The sequence below is a fragment of the Eptesicus fuscus genome, chromosome 10 (genome assembly GCF_027574615.1).
Source record: "Eptesicus fuscus isolate TK198812 chromosome 10, DD_ASM_mEF_20220401, whole genome shotgun sequence".
Lineage (NCBI taxonomy): Eukaryota > Metazoa > Chordata > Mammalia > Chiroptera > Vespertilionidae > Eptesicus > Eptesicus fuscus.
Window position 1 is genome coordinate 4,341,008 of NC_072482.1, and position 8,096 is coordinate 4,349,103.

General features: G+C 49.9%; 1 pseudogene; it reads right to left on the reverse strand.

Annotated features, from left to right (window-relative positions):
* Window positions 1-5,396: 5,396 nt before the first annotated feature.
* LOC103295591 (40S ribosomal protein S10-like) lies at window positions 5,397-6,125 on the reverse strand (annotated as a pseudogene).
* Window positions 6,126-8,096: the final 1,971 nt, after the last annotated feature.

The window sequence follows — 8,096 nt, forward strand, 5'->3', positions numbered from 1 at the left end:
AATAAAGTATCCTTTGCCACACCGTAAATTGAGGATCCCGGTTGGCATTGAATTGGTTAACAGTATATATCCAAGAGAAATGAAGACATATCCTATATAATAAAAGCCTAATATGCTAAGTGTCCGGTCAACCAGTCAGCTGTTCAACCAATCAAAGCATAATATGCTAATGATATGCTAAGACTGCTCAACCGTTCTCTATGACATGCACTGACCACCAGGGGGCAGATGTTCTGATCTATGGGTTAGCTTGCTGCTGGGGTCCAGCCAATTGGGACTGAGTAAGATAGGCTGGACATTCCCTGGAGCCATCCCATGGCCCCTCCCCAGCTGACCAACCCCTCGCATCCCTCCCCAGCCCCAATCGTACACCAGAGGGGTCTCTTGGCATGGCCTGAGCCTTCTCACAATCCCGAGCCCCTTGGGGGATGTTGGAGAGCCAGTTTTGGCCTGATCCCACAGGCCAGGCCAAGGGACCCCACTCATGCACGAATTCGTGCACCAGGCCTCTAGTGTCCACATAAAACTCGTACACAAATACTTCTGGCAGTGTTATTTACAACAGCCAAAGGTGGAAACAACCCAAATGTCTAACTGGTAACGGGATAAAGAAAATGTGGTAGAGGATTTCAATATGTCAGTGGATTAAGTGGAAGCTACACTGACACTCTCCCAGGACCAAATTGGAATTACAACTAAAATATAGAAAAATCATCCTTAATAATCAACTGAAGACTCGCTGGAGAGAACCCTGATAACCAAGGATGTAAAGTGGAGACCACATAGAAACTGGTAGGAAGTGCAGAGACACAAGAGGGCTGATCACCTGGAGGGATATCTCAGCTGTGGGGGGTTCCCACTGAGAACTCTGGGGTATAATCCCAAAACTGGGTTTCCAGCTCAGAGCACCAGAATTGAGAAAATTGTCCACGTAACATCTGGTTGTGAAAAGCAATGGGGTTTCTGTCTGCCAGGGAGAAATGGCTGGAAATGCAGGACCCTCTTAAAAGGCCAACACACAAAATTTCATGTGCATTCATTCACCTTGGGCTGTGGCAGGGAGAGGGCAGAGTGGACTAGAGCTGTGTGAGGGGAATCCAGGGTCGGGGACTCTGGGGATAGAGCTTGGAGGGCCACCACCTGGATTCCTGTGCTGAGTCATTCCCCCATACTGCAGAGGACATCTTTCTCAGGCAGACCTTAACCATCCAGGCAGCTTGTGCCTGGGGGTAAGCAGTTGCCCCACCCTGTTGGAAAACCTCTCACCCTACCCTGCAGAGTTTCTGCCTTGCTATGATCTACAGCCTGATGCTCATTAAGAGACTGAGCATAACCATCAGCCTGTAGGCAAAAGCAGATTTCTGGGTGTTTTGAGTCTTTGCCTGATCTGCTTCTGGACCAGGGTCTAGGAAAAACAAACCTTGGTGCACAACTTGGTCTTTCCAAATGCACCCAGTCCCAGCAGAGGGAGCCACAAGCTGTGGATTGCTGATAACTCCAAACAGGGTACTCAGGAGCAGTCACAAACAACTTCTGACATTGTCCTGCACCAGAGACCCTCCAAAAGACTGCGAGTCGTAGCAGATCTAATACATAGAAACAAATCCAAACAGGAAGTCAAAGTGGAGAGACAAAAAACAAGCCTCAAATGAAAGAAGCAAGAGAATTCTCCAGAAGAAGAGCTAAATGAAATGGAGTTAAGCAATTTTTCAGATATAGAGTTTAGAATAATGATTACAAGAATGCTCAACAGCATGCAAAAAGATATAGAAACTATGAAAAATGACCAGTCAAAAATAAAGAATGACATAGCAGTAATAAAGAATACATTTGGGCCCTAGCTGGTTTGGCTCAGTGGATAAAACATTGGCCTGCTGACTGGAGAGTCCTGGGTTCATTTCCAGTCAAGGGTACATGCTCAGATTACAGGCTTAATCCCCAGTAGGGGGCGTGCAGGAGACAGCCGATCAATGATTCTCATCATTAATGTTTCTGTCTCTCTTTCCCTCTCCCTTCCTCTCTGAAATATATATATATTTAAAGAATACATTGGAAGGAATAAACAGCAGATTAGAGGAAGCCAAGGATCAGATCAGCAAATTAGAAATCAGGGTAGAAAAAAAAATCAGAGAAGCAAAAAGAAAAAGCAAAGAACAGGAGGACAGCTTAAGGGAGCTGTGAGACAACATGAAACATAATGATATCTACATCATAGGAGTACCAGAAGGCAAAGAAACTGAGCACAGATAGAGAACCTATTTGAAGAAATTATGACAGAAAACTTCCCTAATCTGGTGAAGGAAAAAGGCACATAAATTCAGAGAGTGCTAAGCAAGAAGAACCAAAAGAGGCCTGTGTCCAGACACATCATAATTAAAATGCCAAAGAGAGAATCTTAAAGGCAGCAAGAGAAAAGCAAACTGCTACCTACAAAGGAGCTCTCATAAGGCTGTCAGCAGATTTCTCATCAGAAATCCTACAGGCCAGAAGGGAAGGGCATGAAGTATTCAATGTAATAAAAAGCAAGGATCTGAAACCAAGACTACTCTATCCAGCAAGGATATCATTCAAAATAGATGGTGAAGTGAAGTTTCACAAACCAAAAAAAAAAAAAAGGCTAAAGGAGTGACCAAACCAGCATTGCAAGAAATGCTAGATCAAAGGTTTCTGTGCCTTACTCATCAGTAGTGTTGTCTTCCCAGGGTATCCTATATAATAAAAGCCTACTATGCTAAGTGTCTGGTCGTCCGGTTGGCCATTCAACCAATCATAGCGTAATATGCTAATGATATGCTAAGGCAGCTCAATCGCTCGCTATGACGTGCACTGACCACTAGGGGGCAGACAGTTGACCGGTTGACCAGTCGCTATGACATGCACTGACCCCCAGGGGGAAGATGCTCCAACCAGTAGGTTAGCTTGCTGCTGGGGTCTGGCTAATTGGGACTGAGCGAGATGGGCCAGACATGCCCTGGAGCCCTCCCGCAGTACCTCCCCAGCTGGCCAACCTCCTGCGTTCCTTCCCAGCCCCAATTGTGCACTGGTGGGGTCCCTTAGCCTGGCCTGCACCCTCTTGCAATCCAGGCTGAGGGACCCCCTCTCTGAGTGCACAAATTTTGTGCACCAGGCCTCTAGTTAAGTATAAGAGCCTCTCTCACATAATGGAGAGAATGTGAATGGGCAATCAGAATACAAAATTCTAATCCTGGCTTTGTCATTAACAAGTTACACAATATAGAACAAGTCATTTTTTTGTTTGTTTTTATTTTTGTGGGGTTTTTGTTGTTGTTAATCTTCACCCAAGAATATTTTTCTATTGATTTTTAGAGAGAATGGAAGAGAGGGAAAGAGACAGAGAGAGAGAAACATTTATTGGTTGTCTCCTGCACGCACCCCAACCAGGGCCAGGGATCGAGCCTGCAACCAAGGTACGTCCCCTTGGTTGCAGGAATCAGGACCCACCCAGGACCCTCCAGTCCTTGGGCCAACACTCTATCCACTGAGCCAAAACTGCTAGGTTTGTGTGTTTTTTGGGGGGGGGGGGGGTGGGATTAAGTCATTTTTAAGAATGACTTTACAGACTCAATTTTTATATTCTTTCAATCAGAGTGTTGGACTGTAATAGTTTTGAAAGGCGTTTGTCGATTCCCCAGGTATAAAGAGCCTTCTGTGCCCCAAATATCACGCTGGATCCTGGAATATGCTGCTGGATGGGCAGACTTGGAATCTGCCCTCATGGAGCTTACATTGCAATGGATGACAGACATTTATTTAAAATTGACATGGATTTATAGGCATAACAGATGGACCAAGAAAAAGAACAATGTGCTTTGGAGCATGTGACCAAAATTTTTTCCATGTTATAAATACTGAGGATAATGTTTTTATTTCCTCTGGGGAAAAACCCAGAATTCACAGGAGGAGAAAACCATAACATGAGAAAGTCTGGCTCCTGGTTGTAGGTAAAGCTGGGCAATGGGTGAAAAGCTGATTGGCATCGCCTCCCTGATGCTTGGCTTTCCAAGAATGTGAGGTCAGAGGAAGGCGCACAGACACCTGGCTTACCCACACTGAGACCCAACGGAAACATAGGTGCCGTTAACATGTACAGGGTGTGGTAGGTAGGGTGGTAACCTATTCTCCTACATTTCTCCTAACACAGTGAGGTTTGGGTTGAATGTGAGTCAAAACTTCCTGCCTGATGGGTACTGAACAAGACCTGGTCCTTCGCCATTCACTAATAATGATGGAATACACACAGCTGGTCATCTGCTCAGGGAGGTCAGCTAGAGATAGAGAGATGTACCACATAACTTCTGAGGTTCCTGTACACTCTCCAAGCCTATGAAAATGGCCGTATATGAAATAAGAATAAATGTAGGCAATTAAAATCCCTCTGATTTATAAATGTGAAAAAAAGAAAATGTGGTATATTGTACAATGGAATAGTATCTATATATATAAAAGCCTAAACGATTGAACGACCGAACGACCGGTCGACTGGTCGCTATGATGCCCACTAAGCACCAAGGGACAGATGCTCAACTCAGGAGCTGCCCCCTGGTGTTCAATGCATTCCCACAACCAACCTCCCTTGGCTGGCCAACCTCCCACAGGCCCTCCCCCTGCCAGCCAACCTCCCACGGCCCCTCCCCCTGCCAGCCAACCTCCCTGGGCTCCTCCCCTGGCCAACCTCCCACAGCCCCAATCTGCCCCAATTGCCGGCCAGGCTGAGGGACTCCACCCGTGCACAAATTTGTGCACCGGGCCTCTAGTTCAGCCATAAAAAGGAATGAAGAATTGCTCCATGCTACAACATGGATGAACCTTGAAAACATCATGCTAAGTGAAGGAAGCCAACCAGAAAAGACCACGTGTTATGTGACTTATATGAAATTTCCAGAATAGGCAGATCTGCAGGAAAAAAGTAGATTAGTGGTTGTTTATGGTTGAGAGGAGTGGGGGATGGGGGTGATAGTTAAAGAGAACAGGGCTTCTTTTCGAGGTGATGAAAATGTTCTGAAACTGATTGTGGTGATGGTTGTGCTTATCTGTGAATATATATTTATTACTATTAGATTTTACACTTTAAGTGGATAAATCGTATGGCGTGTAAATTGCATCTCAATAAAACTGCTTAAAGGAAAGTAGAGCCAGGCCCTCCCCACCAGAGGCTCCATTCTAGGGAAGGTCTGCATGGAACAGGTCACAGACGGAGTTCCCATTGGCACAAGGGCCGTGGCTGAGCCAGGGGCCAGGGCACCGGCACGGAGCGCTGCCCTTGCAGGGGCTGGGGAGCCGGTCAGGGAGGTGCTCTGGGGACGTGACTCTTTTAATACCGTTTTTATTTTGCAGCTTTAATGAGTTGGGTTTTTAAATTTTTCTGGCTGTTAAGTTTAACGTAAAATAATCCCTCCAACTTTACTGAGGGGTTGACCATGTCCACGACCAAATCCACCTCTGAGCAGAATTTGGTTGCTGACCCAGCCCCAGCCCAGGCATTCTCCTCAGCAGGTGGGCGGGGGGGGGGGGGGGGGGCATGTCACGCTCCCTCTGTGGGTGACTGTCTGCTTCCCCTCCTGGGAATTGCAGCTTACTCCCCCTCCAGGTCTTTGGGCGGCGCAATGTGGCGGGCACGATCTCGGGGGGCAGGTGGAGGTAATCGCGGAGGTACTGGATGCCCTCGTTGGTAAGGTACCAGTAGAAGTGTCTCCAGGCAAACTGCTCCTTCACGTAGCCCCGGGACTTGAGAGACTGCAAGACAGAAAACCACGGTTGAGACCTGACTAGAGGCTTAGACCAGAAACGCGGTGCAGAGGGGGCTGGGCTGCGCCGTAGACAAGTTTTCAGATGCATCTACCTCACGGCCCGTCAAGGCAGCGAGAAGCTCGGGCTGTCCTGGCCTCTCCTTGGCATTTGCCTTGAACAGCCGCGGAAAACCCCTCCCTGGGCACCCACTCCAGCAGCGCCCGGCTGGCTACCTGCATGGCCGTCATGACGTGAAGATTGGGCACGTTCTTGTCTGCCAGCTCGGGGTGCTTAGGCATGTGCACATCCTTCTTGGCCACCATCACCCCCTCCTTAAAGAGGAGTTCGTAGATGGCAATCCGGTTCTTCCGGGGCATCTGGGGCCGGAGCTGCAACGCAACGAGTTGTAACTTATATGTCATAACATTCCCCATCTCACATGTACAATATTTGGTGAATTTACTGTGCGCTGCAACCATCAACCATAGCACAGTTTTAGAACATTTTCCTCGCCCCAAAAAGACTCCTTAAGCTCAAATACAGCCAATGCCGTTCCCTGCGACTACTCATGTACTTTCTGTTTCGGATCTGCCTTTTCTGGAAATTTCATATGAACAGGTCACAGCACGGTGTCGGCTGTCCGGCTTCCGTATGCTTTGGAGGCCTGTGTTGCAGAGGTGCCCGCACCAGCCTCTCTGTGGCTGGCCAGCTCCCCCGCACGGACAGACCACTCTTGCTCATCAGGCCCAGCGAGGGGCACGCGGGCAGCTTCCAGTTTGGGGCGCTTATGAATAACGCTGCTGTGAGCGTCTCACACACGTCTTTGTGCAGGCGCGTTTCCATCCCTCTCGGGGAGAGGCCTAGGACTGGAATTGCTGAATCATACGGTAAATTTAACTTTTTTTAAGACTTTATTTCCATCCTGGCTGGTGTGGCTCAGTTGGTTGAGCATCATCCCTGGCACTAAAAGGCCGCCGGTTCAATTCCACATCAGGGCACATGCCTGGGTTTTGAGTTCAACTCCCAGTAGGGGGCATGCAGGAGGCAGCCAATCAATGTTTCTCTCTCACATGGATGTTTCTCTCTCTCTTCCTCTCTCTCAAAAAAAAAGTTTAATTTAAAAATAAAAAAGACTTTATTTTCCAAAGTCCCACCATGTTTCCCTCCTCTGGGGAAATGACACAAGCTGAGACCTCACGGGGAGAAGGAGCGGCCTTGCAGTGAGAGAGGGACGCGTGGGACGGCCCCGAGGCCCGGCAGGGAAAAGCTCGAGGAGCTGGTTTCCTGAGGAAAGGCGGGTAAGGTTCTTTACGTTGAACTGGAAAATACGAAGCTGTGAGGACACAAAAACGAGCGTGAGGACCAGCACTGATGTGTCCCGTCGGGAACCTGGCGGGAGGGGCCCACGGGCACAGGGGAAGCTGAGTGCAGCTGCCTGAGGAGCAGGGCCCTGGGCTGTGTCTCAGGGCTGCACCTTTACTTGCCCTGGAGGCAGTGAGAGCCCCTGGGGGCCGGGAGCTGCCAGGGCGGGAGGGCTGGGGACCGTGCAGAGACCGGGTGGGAGCAGGGAAAGGCGGGGACACTCATCCTGCTGTGACTGCAGTCATCCGGGCGAGGAGCCGGGAGGCAGAGGGGGTTGGTGAGGGGTGGGGCGAGATGGAGGATCCAGCATGTCTCCAGGTGTCTGGCTTGGGCTGGACACGGGGAAGCCTGCAGACAGGGACAGCACTCTGCCGGGGAGGAGCGGCGGTGCCGAGGTGTCCATTATGGACACGCTGGGTTCCAGGGCCTGTGCGCAGGGCCTCTCCCTGGGAGAGCAGGGTGTGGACTCGGGGTCCTCGGGAGCAGCCCTTCCTTGTGAAACACGCCCCTGACTGAGGGAGGCGCCCCCCCCCCCCCCCCCCACCCCCCCCAGTCTGTCTTGTTCCACGTGCGGACAGACCCTGAAAGCTGTGCCTTTCAACAGGCCGCTGAGGTTTGGGAACAATCGTGTCACATGACACACCAAGGGTGTCTTCTGAGGCTGGCTCTGCGTTGTCCCGGCTTTGCCCTCTGCCCTCCGGTGCCTGGGCCCAGCTGATCCCCGCATCCAGAGAACAAGGGTCCCCCACCCAGAGACTGCTGTCCCCCACTGTCCACTGTCTTCTGTGAACTCCTGGTGTGCAGCTGGGCATGTACCATGCTTTCCAACCGTGCTTGCAGCTGGCTGTGGTCGTGTGACTAAGTCTGGATCATACGTGGCAGTATCTTTCCCCAGAAGTGTCTGTAAAGGGAGGAGATGTGGCCTTCATCACTCCTCCTTCCTGACAGTTGGGGTGCAGGTGTGATGTGTGGAGCTCCAGCAGCAA